Source organism: Sturnira hondurensis, unplaced genomic scaffold (genome assembly GCF_014824575.4).
Source record: "Sturnira hondurensis isolate 20B ecotype Veracruz unplaced genomic scaffold, ASM1482457v3 Scaffold0001443, whole genome shotgun sequence".
NCBI classification, from domain to species: Eukaryota; Metazoa; Chordata; class Mammalia; order Chiroptera; family Phyllostomidae; genus Sturnira; species Sturnira hondurensis.
Genome location: NW_028074074.1, coordinates 295,780 through 313,757, shown reverse-complemented (window position 1 = coordinate 313,757; position 17,978 = coordinate 295,780). Strand labels below are relative to the sequence as shown.

The 17,978-nt window shown below is 36.6% G+C and overlaps 1 pseudogene; it reads left to right on the top strand.

Annotated features, from left to right (window-relative positions):
- Positions 1-16,847: 16,847 nt before the first annotated feature.
- LOC118974546 (glutathione reductase, mitochondrial-like) lies at positions 16,848-17,726 on the top strand (annotated as a pseudogene).
- Positions 17,727-17,978: the final 252 nt, after the last annotated feature.

Below are 17,978 nucleotides of genomic sequence, written 5' to 3'. Positions count from 1 at the left end.
CTTAAATTTATGTTTGTCTATCTACCTTTTCACTCCCTCCAGGAACAGGAAGCCTGGGAGTAAATTATTTAAGGTGATTTCGCTGAAGCTCAAACAAGTCTTAAGGTATATAGCAATAGATGGGCAAATAGAAAGATTTTAGTAATGTATGATTTAAGTAATAAGACAATATTGTGAACATAAAATAATCTGGAAATTAGTCTATTTAAACCATGAATTGGTATTTTCTATATCATATACCTATGTTTATTTGCAATTTCACAAAAAATTCATTATTGGAATATAAGGTTTTAAAACATTATTTGATGTAAAGTTTCATGAAAGTATATTACTTTGTGTTCAGATTTATATCTAACTTATTTGGTTCACAGTAGTAATTGGTATAAGTGAAGCAGCATTGTAAAAATGTCAAAGCTAAAAAATAAGTGTATCATAATTTATTTTTTTCTATAATTCACCTATATTTCTGTAATGTAATAATCGGAATGCTATATCTTTATACAAATTCCAAGAATGAGTAAAATGAAGTTTTTATTTCATTTCTTCTTACTTTAACATACTTCCTACAAGCCAGCTTTCCATGCTGTGCAATAATCTGGATAAGATGACAGTTCCCTCTGGATGTATCAAAACATGTCAGAGCAATAAAAAACCATGATCGCAAAGATTAAGGTTTCTGACCCCAGTTGAGGTATCTCAGCTTTTTAGAGAGCCATAGAGAATGGCCTTGAACCTGCTCTCACTGTGTGGCTGGCTCTCTCATCAGTGCACAGGGCATTTCACAAACATTTTGAAACTTAGAAATCTCTCTTTCAAAAATAGAGCTCTAGGGATGACTTAAATCTCTTAACCCACTGGCAAATTTCTCTATCCTAGAGGATTAATCGAGTATTCTGTCGATAAACGTTTGAAGACTTGAGGGAAAGTTACAGACGTCCACGTGGAGTACATGAGAAACATAGTAAAGGAACAGATGTAGATTCTTTTTAAAAAGAGTTTACAACTGAATTAGGGAAATGAATGATTCATGCAATCAGAATTCATATGATCATAGTAAAACTAACCTGACTGTTGATTTAGTCATTTATTTCCTATTGTGCTAAGAACACTGTTAGGCACAAATGTGGATTATGCAGAGAACCTTCCCTCATGGATCCTTGCACCAGAAAAACAAACGAATAACCATGCAGAGATTAGAACATAGTCAATGTTAAGTGACATAACAAAGTGATGTAACAAAGCTAAGTTACATAACAAAGGTATTAATCAGTATCATGGAAGGTAAGAAAAGCAGTCACTTTCATAAAGAAATGAAGATTTCCTGGGGACAGTTGGATTTGAACAAGGCTTGAAGAACTGATGAAATCTAACTATAGGTGTCTAAAAACTACCCCACCAAAAGAAAAGCAAAATGCGCTACCAATAAAAGGGACTTGAATGCCAAAGAATTTTATTTGAATTCTGAAGAACAGTATTTCCAAACTGTTGTGTGGAACATCAGTGTCCATTGAGATACAAATGGATATCTCATTAGAAATAAGTAAAGGATTCCCTGAAAGAATTACATTTGGAAAAGATCAAGTATGTACTCTACACATAAAGAGATCTAGCGGGCTAGTGGTTGTGGACCAGAGACTATTATTACGACTACTGCTACCACCACCACCACTAACCCAGCTGTGGCCGTCAGACAGAAGCTAAAGTTAGTGGGGTGTGAGGATGACATGCTGTGGGTTTATGAATAAAGAAGTAGCCTGATTAATTTTGACTGGTTGATTGGAAAGGTAACCAGTAGTATTTGGGATAAAAACAAAGTAGATGGAGTGATTTTTTTCTAAAATAAAGCCCGGATCATGTCACTTCTCTAATTAATGTTTGCTGTGTTTTTTCTATTTAGAGTAAAAGCCAAAATCCTTATTCTAGTCTTTAAGGTTCTAGGTCTAGGCCTATTATTACATTATCTTTTCTCTCTCTCTCTCCCTCCCTTGCAAAATGATGAATAGTTTTTATAACTTTTTTAATTTTTGTAGTTCTTAGTGTAGTACTATTTTTATGTGATACTAAAAAAAATAATAAAAACCTCCATCTTCAACATGAGTGATCTGATTTTAATATTTACCAAACAAAATGGTTATATTTAATATGATTAATAAATTAGAAAGCAGGCTAATAGCAGTAATTTGTTCATCACCACACAGTCCATAAATAAAAAACACTGGCATTCAAATTCAAATCTATATGAAATTCAAATTCACCTAATGTTTTCATATACCTACTACGATAATATATAGTTCTTAAATTGACAGCTTTTTCCTTGAGTGATGTTCATCTCTGTCATATAAGTTATCAAAACTTCTGCTTCTCCTTTACTGACCACATTTTATACCACATACCTAACATGGCTATACAGATGACTTCTTTCTTCACATTCCTAGCAACTCCCTAGTTCACTTTGATCCAAAAATAAATGTTAGATTATGACCTTTGAATATTTACTCCAAATTGTCATTTCTACCTATTATTTACCACCTTAGTTTATGACCCTTTGAACATAGCTCCACAAATCCTTCCATAGCTCAGAAGTAGTGGCTCTCAAAGAGGGGAGGTGGCTTAAACAAAGGAGTATGAAGTAACATAACATGGAGAATTTTTTAAAAAATAATCACCCTTTTTTCTTAACAGACATTCCCATACCTGGGGCTCCAAGCATGAGAGGTTTGCCCCCCCACACACATTTTTTATTATTGTTCAAGTACAGTTGTCTCCATTGATTTGACTATTTTCCTTACTTCCCACCTCATGACTGAAAGCAAATGCCCAAGAAAGTAAGGGTTTTCACAGTTTTCTACATTATTATCACTGCCTAGGTCTATGTGATTCAACGTTCTCTCCCACTTGGCCAAAGAAAATCAAAAAAATAAAGAAAAGAAACAAAGCTGTTCTCTGTGAGAGTTAACAGTTCATTAATAGGTGGCTTAGAATCAGACTTGAGCCCTGGCTGGTATAGGTCAGTGGACTGAGCGCGGGCCTGCGAACCAGAGGATCGAAGTTGATTCCCAGGCAGGGCCCATGCCTGGGTTGCAGGCCAGTTCCCAACAGGGGACGCATGAGAGGCAGCCATACATTGACATTTCTCTCCCTTTCTCCTTCCCTTCCCCTCTAAAGATAGATAAATAAATAAAATATTTTTAAGAAAGAATCAGACTTGAGTCTAGAAAGAGTATTGTATATCCATTTTCTGAGACTAAGGCAGATAGTTTTCTAGGTGGACACTGGAAGAAAATAGTATGAACAAATCGCACCTATGATTGAGATGACTATTCTATAAAACAGAGAAGAAACTGGTGTGACAAGAAAGTAGTAACACACCTGTATGTTCTTAACTGAAATAGGTATGTTGGTAGCAAGTACAACTTTTCTGCCATTCTTTTTTCTAGTTCAGATATAGCAATACGGGGTATTAGGCTTGAAGTTTTCCACATTCTAAATGTTTTCATGATGAAATACTTTTAATGAATTTGCACAATTTTATGTATAATGTATTGATTTCTATCTCAGTAAAAGACACAACTATCTACAACCTATCCTGTTGTACACATCTTATCTGATCTTTCTTACTTTAGATTTTTTTCACATTTTGTCTGCCTGAATTAATTCCCACTCACCTGGCCTCTTACCACAGAATTCAATAAAAGCTTTATCTCTTCAATAACCTTCCCCTAACCCATACATACAACCTTAGGTTACAAATCTCACTCTTATCTTTCCGTAGCAATGTAATATTTACCACCATTATACTAATTGTGTTTGTGGTGCCAGTTTACTTTACCTGCTTTAAATTTGTGATATTTAAATCCCTTATTTTACTGTCCAATGCGTAGCAGTTTCTGTTGTAGCCTCTCCTTTTTTGAAAAGGAGAGCTTTGAAGCATAGTTTAAAAATCAAGTTTAAACACATTTTGTCATAAGTTTAAGTTTATAGGAACATTGCTGAAAGAAAATAGGGAGAAATTAGTCATACTAAGTTGAATGGAAATATGAGAGACACCTTCCCTCCAATGCAGCCGTCTGCTCTGACAACAGAGTTGAGAGCACACATAGTATCTTTTAGTATACAAGAAATAATACACTCAAATAGAAACTTAATGTACATCCTCAGAGTATACTGACATATATTCTAATTTTAGTTCTTTTTGAGTATTTAAAGCATTTTTCTTTGATTATTATAAAATATACACATTTATTTAAGTTCATTTTTCTATTGTGAAAATCAATCTCAGATTGATTCTGAGAGCACTTATTTTCACATGAATGATTCTTATATATTATAAGAGGGTCCAGGCCTTCTTTTTCAGAAATTCTGTGAAACGAAAATATACTCATTTAAAATAAAATTTGTCTCAAAAATAAAATATGTTTGTTCATTTAGTAATAATTTTTTTTCATTTAATAAAGGAAGTGGACTGAGCTACATGAATGTATCATCCTGTGTGCCTCTGAAGGAGGAAATGCAAGCTCTGCACAATGCATCATTGCCTTTAGACTACGTATTTATTTCCTAACATTTTCTCTCTGATCAGGTTTAGTTCCCCACTTAACATATGATTATGAACTGTAAGATGCTATGGATGTTGAATTAACTTTGAATTATTATAAAATCTAATTTGACTTGTAGAAGTTATATAAACTTATTTATTTTATCATAGGAAAATAAGTATAATAAAGAGGCTCCCCCACCCCACCAAACCTACCTCCAAGGAAATATTGAGGATTAGTACCAACTTGGTTAAAGTTAATTACAGGGACAGTGGTTTTATATGCAGGAGAGTGTCAGGCAGTAATAAAGGCATTTCCTAGGTATGATAATTATAAAATGAAATGAAACATTTATTAGTTTCACAGCAAATCCTTCATGGAATGGAAGATGCTGGAGCTGAAAAACAGCCAGCTTTGGTAACAGCATGCAAACAACCTCCAAAATAAAAAATCATTCAAAAATGTCTAATCCCACAACTGTATCAAAGCTGCCAGGTGCTCACTGCACAGAACATTAATTTGGGAGATTTGGAGGGAATTTTAAAGATAACCTTCTGTGCCAGATATGTTAAAAGCAATGTGTCTCAGGATAAAGGTATTGAATATTTCATAATTTGTAAACAGTGATAATACAAAAGGTAAGTTAGAGGATATTTTCAATCTCATAGTAATTATGTAGTTTTCACTGGGCTTCTCTGTTTTTACTGGAGGAATAGAGTCTGTGCAAGAGTGTGAAAGAAAATCAGAATTGTTTAAGTATATGTACAATAAAATCACAATAATCAGAAGGATGGATCAGAACCTAAAGATGTCTTATGTAAAATAGCAAGGATACAGCCCTAGGAAACAGTAATGAATACCTAGATAAGGACTTTGAACTAGTGTTGGTAAAATCCTACCCTCTTGCATCTCATTTTTTTGCTTTTTTAAATATTTTATTTATTTATCTTTAGAGGGGAAAGGAAGGAGAGAAGGAGAGACACATCCTCTCATGAGTTGCCTCTCATGAGTCCCTTGCTGGGAACTGGCCTGCAACCTAGGCATGTGCCCTGACTGGGAATCGAACCTCGATCGTGTGGTTTGCAGGCCCACGCTCAATCCACTGAGCTAGATCAGCCAGAGCATCTCAGTTTTTTTAGCAGTACATGAGCGGAGTCCTCTCCTAGCAAGTTTCGCAGTGTACTGTAAGCCAACTTAATAATCTTATATGAAGCCTTCAACACTTAATTGTGTCTTGTAGTGAGTTCTGAATTAGTACTACATTAACTAAAATTCATCAAGGGAAGGGATTTATAGAAAAGTGAGAATATATACTGAATGAGAATCAATAACCAAAATATATTTGATCTCATAAAGAAATGTCAAAAATGACATTAATTTGATTTAAAGTTAAAAAATTTTGTAGATTGAAGGGGTTAATGATTTTCTAAAATTATATTACCCTTTAATATGTATCTTTGGTTATATAAGCTTGAAAGCACAGAATAAAAATGTCATATAAAAAATTGCAGTAGGAAGACTTAAGGAAAATATAGCATTGATTAGAGATCCAACAGAAAGGAAGTAATAATTAAAAAAATAACTCATGATGCTTTTCCTAACTGTGAATAAAATATTCTCTCATCAGAAGGATATTTTAAAAAACATGATTAGCAAATGAAAACACTGGCAAAAAGTTACATCTGTGTTTTAGTGTTTTCTAATCTTCTAGTGCTTCTTAGAAGTAGACCAAGGTGAGTGAGTGCATGAAAAATTTAACATTTTTATTCTATCTGGCTTTGCATTTACTCTTGTGACATGCAATCAAGTCTACATGAGGTCTTAAATCTACTTCAATTTTACTCTTGTATTTTTAAGCCTCCAAACTTTGATCAATTTCTTTAACCACACCTTTGTTAGTATTTCCAATTTTTTTTCAATTTCCATTTTTTAATCTACTTAGTAAACAATCCAAAAGGCTAATTTATTTGTTCCTATACCTGGATAGTTGATTACAATAAAAGAAAATCACAAATTTTTTAGAAAACTGCCTCTATAAATGAATGTTTTGTAAGCTCAATAGAGTCATTTACCCTGCTCACCAATTCTCTATTCCATTGAGATTTTTCTCTATTTTCCATAATGTCTAATAAAATCATTTCTTATCTCCTCAGTTGTCCTACCCTATTCCCTCCCTACTCATTCTCAGCAGAAAACCTGTTCTTCACTCCCCAGAAATATAGACACACTCAGATAAAAACTCCTTCAAATTCCCGAACCCCATCTACCAAGTCATGGTGTACTATAACTAACTTCATATGTCGTATTATGACAGCAAATGTCTCATTTTGGCTGAGGCTCACTCCTCCACTTGTTCCCTGGACCCCATGAATACTACCTCAGGAACTGCATTCCAACTATTGAAGCTTATCCCATTGTTCCTTATTCTTTCTCTGTTTTCTACTTGAATTTTTGAAAAGTCTTCAAGTTTCTCCCATTTATTCTTACACTTCATCTCTTCTCCAGTTTTATTTCCTCCTCTATTACCTGGCATTGTCAAACACTTTGCAAAAGACATCTTAAATCCGTGGACCTCCTTTCTTTTCCCATTTATTATTCAGGCATGGCTTTCTGAATTTCATCCTTTACTCATCCACTGAACAAGCTCTCAGAAAGACTATTCCTAAATTTTTGTTCCTAGACCCAATGATCACTTAGTTCTCATTTATCTATTTCAGGGAGTATTTAATATTGTAAAACATAATATCCCCCCTTGAAACAAAAATTTCCATAGATTTTTCAATGTTAAGCTCTTTTGGTTCTTCTCCTACCCCACACCCTGATTACTCCTTCTCAGCCTCCTTATGTATATTTGCCTTGAACTCATTCATTCACAGGTCATTCTAACCCATGTGTTGATGACTCCTTTGACAGATTCTCTGCAGCACCTGTCAATTATTCGAGTGATCTGACTCACTCAACACACTTGTAACATGGCATTATTTACACTAATCTATGAAATAATGCAAGTAAAATCTCTAGATTCACTTCTAATAAGGGGTTTTCTTTTTATTATCCAGCACCAAGCAAATCTGCATGAATGTCTTAGGTCCTTATGTGTCTTCTGGCAAAATGAACAGGGAGGTGTTTTATAGTGTCTAGTCTGTCTTTGTAAGGTTTGAGAGATAAGCAAACACTTAAATATTAAAAGAAAAATTAAAATAAAAGAATAGACCTGGATGGTGTAGCTCAGTGGGTTGAGTGTGTGCCTGAAAACCAAAATGTCTCAGGTTTGATTCCCACTTAGGGCACATGCCTGCATTGCGGGCCAGGTCCCCCGTAGGGGGCACATGAGAGGCAACAACACACTGATGTTTCTCTCCCTCTCTTTCTCCCTCCCATCCCCTCTCTCTAAAATAAATAAATAAATAAATATCTTCAAATTACAAGAAAATATAGGAGAGTGACTTTATAATCTTTTGTTAGTGATGAGAATAAAAAGATGAGTTTCAGTCTAAAAAGATATATTTATCATGCATCTGAAAAAAGATTAATATCCATAATATATAAATAAACTTTTAGAATAAGCACAATAAGTGTAACAGAAAAAATAGAGAAATAGGCATCTCACACAAAGAAAATCTAAATTGCCTCAACATGTAAAAGGTATATAATACTATTATAAAAGGTAAAATGCAAATTAAAATCCCAGTGAAATGTAAATTAATATCTAATATACTTTAGATGTTAAGATGCCTGACAACACCAGATGTTGTCCACAAAGTTAAGCAGTGGGACCAATTCCAATATTTGGCATCTTCTCTGGAGAGACCTTCACTTACGAATATCAGGAAATGTGTAAGTGTTTGAAGTGGTATTGTTAATAACAAGGGAAGAAGAAAATCCTAAATGCTCATCAATATTAGAAGAGATAAATTTCAATGTACAAATACTATTACACAAATCTAAAGTAAATGAAGTATAACTCTATGTATCAATATGAATGAACCTGGAAAATCATTTTACTCAAAACAAAGTTATACAACAAGCTCCTAAATAGAAAAAAATAAAGTTTGGGGGGTATTTAACGTGTATAAGTGTATACCAGAAAGAAAATTAAAAGAATCTTTCTATAAATATAGTAAATTTAACATTGTAACCAGTATTGAGGCTGTATGACAGAAGAAAATCAAGTTTGTTAGGACCATGTACTGAACTTTGAATATACTGCTTCTTTTCTGTTTCATAAGCTGAGTTGTGTATGTTTTCACTTTATTATAATTCTTTAAATTGTATATATCGGATATTTGCACTTTTCTAATTTACAAATTCTATTGGTCAAAAAAGAGAAGAAACATTTCTTACTAGCTAGAAGAGAGTGTAACGTCCAGCTGATGTTTTTGAAAAATGATAGACGTCTCATGTAAACAAAATGATTTTTTACAGACACTGTGTCACAATCTCTGAAACCTATGAACATGTTACCTCACATGGCAAAGTGACTTTCAGATGTGGGTTAAATATCTGGAGATCAGACAATTATTTGGGATTAATTATCCAGGTGAACTCAGTGTAGTCATAGGGTTGTTACAAGTGGAAAAGGGAAGCAAAAGGTCAGGGGAATATATGAGTATAGAAGAAAGGCCCAGCAAGGTTCAGGTCTGCTGGTTGGGGTAAAGGAGCAAGGGGACAAGGAATACAAGTAGCCTCAAGAAGCTGGAAAAGTGAAAGAAGTTGGAAACAGATTTTCCCTAAAGGCTCCAAAAGGAGCACCTCCTGACAGCACCTGACGTTGGTTTAGTCAGACCCACTTTGGTTCTCTAACATCAGAGCTCTAATATAACAAAGTTAGGTGCTTTTACACCACTAAATTTGTGGTATTTCTGATATGGTAGCAATAGGAAACAAATGTCTCTTCAATTCAAATGACCTTCAGGAACTGTTGGAAAGACAAAGATAAGAAATTACAAGTGTTGCGGTCTACATCATTGCTGCCACTACAACTTAATTTATGGCTAGCTATACAAGGCATTTTGCAAAAACTGGCTACATATATTCTGTATTTAAATTTAGCAATGAATCGGGCCCTGGCTGGTGTAGCTCAGTGGATTGAGCATGGGCCTGCGAACCAGAGTATTGCGGTTCGATTCCCAGTCAGGGCACATGCCTGGGTTGCAGGCCAGTTCCCAGCAGGGGACCCATGAGAGGCAACCATACATTGATATTTCTCTCCCTCTCTCCTTCCCTTCCCTTCTAAAAATAAATAAAATCTCAAAAAAAATTTAAAAATATATTAAAAAAAATAAATTTAGCAATGAATCATTATTTCCATTTGACAAAGAAGAAAACTAAGACTTGGATGAGTTAAGAGAATTATTAATTTTTCAAAAGCACAATGCAATTTAACTTGTATATGCCTAAGCTTATTTAAAAATAAAAATGCAGCCCTGGCTGGTGTAGCTCAGTGGATTGAGCACGCGCCTGCGAACCAGAGGATCACGGTTTGATTCCCAGTCAGGGCACATGCCTGGGTTGCAGGCCAGTTCCCATCAGGGGACACATGATACATTATTGTGTCCTCGGCAGAGGCAACCATACAGTGATGTTTCTCTCCCTCTCTCCTTTCCTTCCCTCTAAAGATAAGTAAATAAAATATTTAAAAAAAATAAAATAAATAAAAAAATAAAAATGCAGTTTATTTGTGAAATCGCCAGAGACAAAATGTTATGCTTAATTTATAATTCAATTAATTATCTGCATTAAATGTATGATTTACTATGCATACATTATGTTATAATTAATATAACCATGACTATAATTATATACAAGCATAATTGTATTGAAGTACTTCTATCTGATCTGTGAACATTTACAAAAACATGAATCACAGGTGAAAATTCCTCAGAATGAGGATGCGGGTCCTAGGAATAATGCCTCTAGTCTTGGGACTACAGTATAAATTCAAACCTTTGTGATAAAAGGAAAAGGACTGTTAGTGAATAGTTCTCATTCGGCCTATTTTATGCATGTATTAAATTATATGCAAATATTGCTTTAGCAATTTGCTCTAAATTTTCTCAACCAGAACAGTTGAGGAGGTCGAGTGTAATCTAGGTATATGAAATATATTTCTCATTTTTCCATTGCATTCAATCACTAGAACAAATTTTACTTTGATCTCCATGCAAGTAAAGTGTTAGTGAAGCTACAGAGGCAGTAAGAATAAGATTGAATGAGTCAAAGAGAGAACTAGAGAGAGAAAGAAACCAAGAGGATTTTTTTTGGATTGAAAGAACAACAACATGACAACAATGAGGAGGAAGTTACTTGATGCCAATTATTTCTCTATTGTAGCATTTATTTTTTTCAAGTTTATAAAAATGTCAAATAAAAAACTGAGAAAATAGTTTACAAACACAAAACTCTAAAAAATATGATCAGAAGGAGATCAAAGACAACATTAGGAGATTAATGTGGTGGCTGGAGTTCAAGTTTCTACTTCACTGTTATTTAAAGTCAATTCAAGGTTCAATTTTAACCAGGCTCAAAAACATGAATTGATTTTAATGGCTCCTATGGAAAAAAATTTCTCAAAAACTCTAACAAAAATATTTTAAGAAAGTAGTTACGCCTACAATGGTTGTATCTCTCTGTGCCTCAAAACAGGAATTATCTAGTAGGAGAGAAAGTATTTGAAAAAAGAAAAGTCAGTTTGATACTCAGAGCTCTGGTTCAAAAATTCCTGTATATCATCCACCCCTGACATTTAGTCGTTCAGTTGTCAGTTTAAAAAGTGCACAGTTCTACTGTGTTTCTATAGGTCACACTGCTCAGAAAATAATAATAAAATTCACCTGGAGAAGTTTAATAATACGTACAGAAAACAGATGTTTGCCTATATTTGTTTTTATAGGACTTGGTAAATAGTTATAAACATTTATATAATGTTTATAAATGGGTTCATCTAAATTCAACATGTATCTTCAGCTTTATAAAAGTTCACATGCCCAGTTTTTACTCATTTATTCTAAACTTGTTTTTTCCTTGCATGTACTTGACAGAATGCTTACAAATTTTCAAGCAATCAGGACCCAGTAAGCATTGCTAAGTGAGGAAAGACATGTCTAATACCATAAAGATAATATAGTGGATTTGCACTACAGTAGAGAATCCAGGAAGAAAACCTATTCTCATCAAACGTGACTCTCGCAATCTGACTCTCCTTGAGAAACTTACATTCAATAGTTGAAAGCTGGGACCTTCTTTTTGTTGCTTTTGTAGTTTGTGTGATAGAAGTCCATCTATTTATGCTTCTAAATATTAATATACTACAATACCTCTAAGTATCATAAATGGCATTTTTTTCCAATTTTTTATTTAATTATTTTTCAAGTACAGTTTTCTGTCTATTACTCCCATCCCATCCCACCCCCCATCCTCCCCCCTCCCTCCCATTTCCACCCTTCTCAGTTGTTGTCCATGTATCTTTATATAGGTTCCTCTAAATCCCTCCCTTATTTCCCCTGAAATTCCCTCCCCTCTCCCCTCCGGTCACTGTCAGCCTGTTCTCTATTTCAGTGTCTTTGGTTATATTTTGCTTGCTTGTTTGCTTTGTTGTTTAGCTTCCTGTTAGAGGTGAGATCATATGGTATTTGTCCTTCAACACCTGGCTTATTTCACTCAGCATAATGCTTTCCAGTTCCATCCATGTTGTTGCAAAAGGTAGGAGCTCCTTCTTTCTTTCTGCAGCATAAAATTCCATTGTGTATATGTACCATAGTTTTTTGATCCATTCATTTACTGACGGGCACCTAGGTTGCTTCCAACTCTTGGCTATTGTAAATTGTGCTGCTATGAACATTGGGGTGCATAGGTTCTTTGGGATTGGTGTTTTAGGGTTCTTAGGATACAATCCCAGCAGTGGAATTGCTGGGTCAAAAGGCATTTGGATGTTGCTGCTTTGGCACAGGCACCATTAGCTTTGGAATTATTCTGCTCAGACTTAAAAAAGTTACGTTTTTTACTTTTATTCATTTATTCTTTTAACTTGTCACATCCTATACAAGATAGATATCTTCACTCCATTCCCGAGCTAACAACTATAAGTTTATCACATCTCTGACACCCATCACTACTAGAATCAATAATGTGATGAGAGGTTTTTTACTGCACATAGTGTGGAGAGGTGCTTCTCAAGGGTTAGAGAGTAAACATGGTATAAGAAACAGAGCAAGGCTTGGAGATAATATAAAGTTTAGGGGTGTACAGTTTGTATCTGGTATAATTCATGGAAAGCTTCTCTATCTTTTTGTTTGTTTTTACCAACAATTTGTTACAACTGCACCAGATCAGCAGTTTCTGGTTAGAGACCATCAGAAAACAGATGATACCCTCAAAAAGTAGTTAAAGGAAGTTTAACGAAGTGGCTTTCACACATACAAGATCTGGCTAGAAGGTATCCGGCCATGCAATATGAAATAATAGAAACATATATTGAAGAAGATACAAGATCCAAGAAACATTGTATAAATGACACTAATGCTTCAGTTCCCTTCAGAGTAGGCACCTTGGGACCTCACACACTTTCCCCAGCATCGCTTCCACTGTTCAAAACACTCTGCAGAATGCTTTGCTGGAATCACCATCAGTTGCCACATCGTATTTTCCCGAATCTCATCAACGGTCTGAGAGGCTTTGTCTTTTAAAAGTGATTTTAGTTTAGAGAAAAGCCAGAAGTCACAGGGTGCCAAATCTGGGCTGTGGTGGGGCTAAGTCACCTAGATGATGTGATATTTTACCAAAAAACTCCACAGGAGATGTGATGCATGAATGGGTGTGTTGTAGTGGTGAAGCTGCCAATCTCCAGTTGCCCGTAGCTGTGACCATTTTTTTTGTTATTGCATCTCTCAATAAAGAACTTTGAGATAGTACTTATTAATTGTTTGGCCTGAAGGAGAATACTCATGGTGCACAACACCTTCCCAATCAAAAAACACAATTAACATGGTCTTGATCTTGCTGTGACTTTGCTGCACCTTCTTTGGGCATGGAGAACCAGGAGACTTCCACTGGGTTGACTGGGCCTTTGTTTCCATATCATAGCTGTAGACCCACCATTCGTCTCTTGTTATGATCTTTCTGAGGAAACCTGGTTCATTGGTAGCAGTTTGAATCAAGTCATTGGCAACTACAACACGATGTTCCTTCTGCTCTGGTAGCAAAAGTCATCAATCAAATTTTGCCAGGACATATTTCATGCCCAAATCCTGCATCAGAATCTTGGACCTGGTAGTTCTGGGAATCTCCAGATCAGCTTGTAGTTGTTCTTATATTGTCAGTTGCCTGTCTTTGTTGATTGCAGCCCATATACGTTCAACATATATGGGGTTCTGCTTGTTGCAGGCCTTCCAGAACATGGATCACTTTCAGCAGATTCTCTACCATCTTTGAAGTGTTTGTGCCACATTTTTATTTGCACTGCACTCATTGCATCAGTTCCAAAATCCTTCTAAATAATCCAAATAGTTTCCACAGAGAAATATTCAAGCTTAATGTAAAATTTGATGCAGATTCATTGCTCTATTTATTCAGACTTTTGAATGTGATGACCACACAGTACACATGCTCATGCAAAGGCATCTACTTCCCTCACTGACTAGTACAGTGAAGTCATCCTTGTTCACATGTGCGTGCCAGTCCACTCTCCCTGGCTGCCAGGTTACGTCAATGTTGTGCAAACCATTCTTGTTATATTAAGAATGGCTGGACTTTTTCCAGATAGACCTCAGATATCAGCATGGTTAGGGGAAATGCCATGGGCTTCTTGGAATTTAAGAAGTCAAAACTGGGCAAAGCTGTGACCACTACAGTCCTGAACCCAGGTTGTGGCTATAACTGAGTCCTGAACCCATCCAGTTAAAAGGAAAGATAATTCATTTGAATCCATAGGTAGAGAATAATTTCTAAGGGCAAAGAAAGCAGTGGAAGGTAGTGGGGAATGTATCTGGGATGGAAAATATAACTATCTAGCTCAGGACATCTGGCCAAGATGGAGGCGTAGGTGGAAACACTGTGTCTCCTCGCACAACCCAGTTTAAAGACAAAGTTTTAGTAACAAAAATGCTACCAAAACACAGAAAATTGAACTCTACAGAAGTCTGACAACAATGAACCATTCAGCCAGACTGGTAAGAGAGGCAGAGTCAGTGGCTGGTGGAGCAGGGTTATGCGGGGAAAAGCAACCCGACCCACAGGTATTCAGGTGGCAGTTGGCAGATCCCAGGCATGGGGTGGCAACAGGTGGACCCAGTGAGGGCGTAAGGCAGCTGGCTGACTGCAGTCACACATTTGCGCACAGATAAACCAGGCAAAAAAACGAGCAGTGAGACAGACCACGTGAACCAGCACTGGGAATTAAAGCCTAAAAGCACCAACTGAGAAAACCTCTGGAGGTTGAGGTGCTGGGAGAGGCCCCCAGGCTCACAGAGAGTTCGTTGGAGAGACCCACAGGGTCCTGGAGGGTGCACAGGCCCACACACCCAGGAACCAGCACCAGAAGGGCCCAATTTGCTTGCGGAAAGCAGTAGAGGGAACTGAAATCTGAGAGAGAGCATAGAATAAACACCATTGCCCCTCTCCAACCCGGCCCCCACATACAGCGTCATTCACAACCCAGCAACTGGGTGTCTCCGCCCTGGTGAACACCTAGGGCTCTACCCCTCATACGTAACAGGTGTGAACAGCCCAAGACATTATGGCTCAAGAGGAACAGCTCAAAGCTCCAGAGCCAATATGTCTGAGTGACCAGGAGATAGCCAGACTATCAGATGCACAGTTCAAAATACTGGTGATCAGGATGCTCACAGAACTGGTTGATTTTAGTAACAAATTAGAGGAACATATGAAGGCTAAACTACTTGAAATGAAGGGAAATGCACAGGAAACCAATAGTGATGGAAAAGAAACTGGGACTCAAATCAATGCAGTAGACCAGAAGGAAGAGAAAATGACCAAAGAGAAGAGAATAAATAAACAAGAATTAAAAAAAATGAGGAGAAGCTTAGGAACCTCTAGGATGTCTTTAAACATTCCAACATCCAAATTATAGGGGTACCAGAAGGAGAAGAGGAAGAGCAACAAGTGGAAAACTTATTTGAACAGATAACAAAGGAGAACTTCCCCAATCTGGCAAAGGCAATAGACTTCCAGGAAATCCAGGAAGCTCAGAGAGTCCCAAAGAAGTTGGGCCCAAATAAGAATATACCAAGGCACATCATCATTACATTAGCCAAGATGAAAATGAAGGAGAGAATCCTAGAAGCAGCAAGAGATAAGGGGACAGTCACTTACAAAGGAGTTCCCATCAGACTGTCAGCTGATTTCTCAAAAGAGACCTTACAGGCAAGAAGGGGCGGGACAGAAATATTTCAGCTTATGAAATTCAAAGACCTATGTCCAAGATTGCTCTATCCAGAAAAGCTTTCATTTAGAATGGAAGGGCAAATAAAGTGCTTCTCAGATAAGGTCAAATTCAAGGAGTTCGCCATCACCAAGCCCTTATTATATGAAATGTATTTTTTAAATTTTTTTATTTAATTCTTATTCAAGTACAGTTTTGTCTTTTATATTATATGAAATGTTAAATGGACTTATCTAAGAAAAAGAAGATAAAATATGAAGAGTGAAAGGACAGCAAACTCACAGTTATTAACAACCACACCTAAAACAAAAGCAAACTAAGAGGACAGCTAGATCAGGAGTGGAACCATAGAAATGGAGATCACATGGAGGGTTAGAAACAGGGGGGTGGGAGGAGGAGAAGGGGACAGAAGGTACAGAGAATAAGTAGCATAGAGAGTAGGTAGAAAAGAGATGGGGGGAGGGTAAGAATAGTATGGGAAATACAGAATCTAAAGAACTTGTGACACATGGACATAAACTAAAGAAGAGAATGGTGGGGGAGACAGTGTGCAGGGTGGAGGGGAATGAAGGGGGTAAGTAGGACAACTGTAATGGCATAATCAATAAAATATAAAAAAATTATCTAGCTCAGTTCTCCCATTTACCCCCTCAGGACATACTCTCCTTATTCTGTCTGTCAGTGACTGCAGTACTACCCAAAACCTATACTTATGGTGGCTGAAATAACAGCCACCATAAGTATGTATATTCTTTTACATTATGGAAGTAGGGGTAAAAGATTCAGGGTAAGAGAAAATAAATAATTAATAGAAAATATAAAGTCAGGAGAGCTGGATGCCAGGGTTGTGGTGATGGACTGCCACAAGCTGCCTGGCACTTGTGTGAATATCGGATGTGTACCAAAAAGGTGGCATGCCTTTGCATCCACAGGAGAGCCAGATTACTGGTGCCAGACTAGGAGTAACCAGTAATGGATTTTTTTCAGCTGGAACAATTGTCTAGCTGCAGTGTCATTGTTGGTTCAGGACACATTGCTGTGGAGACAGCTGGGATCCTTTCTACTCTGGCCTCTAAGACATCACTCATGATACCACCTGATAAGGTGCTTAGACATTTTGATTCAATAATCAGTTCCAACTGCACTGAGGATCTGGAGAATGCTGGCATAGAAGCTCTGAAGGGCTCGTGGGTCAAGGAGGATAAAAACACTTCCTTGTGCCTGAAACTCTACATGGCTACTTTAGTCCCTGGTTAGGAACCCACCTTGACCAGGATCTGAGATGTTGACTGCCCACTGTGGGTCATTGGACAGGACCCAAATTCCAGGTGTCCCAAACTTAAACAAACTTGGAATTCAAAGGTCAGATCATCATAGATGAAATCAAGAATACTAACGTAAAAGGCAGCTACTCAGTTGAGGATGTGTGGAGAAGCTCTTCTTATTACAGTTGCTATAGCTGCTGGCTGAAAACTTGCCCACGAACTTTGGAATGCAAAGAAGATTAGACTATGACAACATCCCCACAGTAGTCTTCAGCCGCCATGTATTGGCATAGTGGGATTCACAGAAGATGAGGCCATTTCTTAATATGGGAAAGAAAATGTCAAAACCACCTTTACCCCAATGTATCACACAGTTACAAAAAGGAAACCAAATGTGTGATGAAAATGGTTTGGATTAACAAAGAGGAGAAGGTGGTTGGGATCCATATTTAAGGAACTGGGTGTGATGAAATGCTTCGGGGTTTTGCTGTGGCAGGAAAAATGGGAGCCACAAAAGCCAACTTTTGACAACAAGGTTGACATTTGCCTTACCTCTTAGGAAGAATAATTCTTGCTGCTTGAGAACATAGAGGGACTCATGTGGCTAGCAGTTGGACCCATAGACCTTGTGAAAGGAACAAGAAGGCCACATTTACCTAAACTGTTTCCATTTTAGGTGGTTTTTATTATAATCAGGACTGTCTGATAGTGGAAATTTTCAGTAAATAATAAAATTCATGTAATTGGATTTTTTTTTTGTTAATCAAAATTGATTTTTAT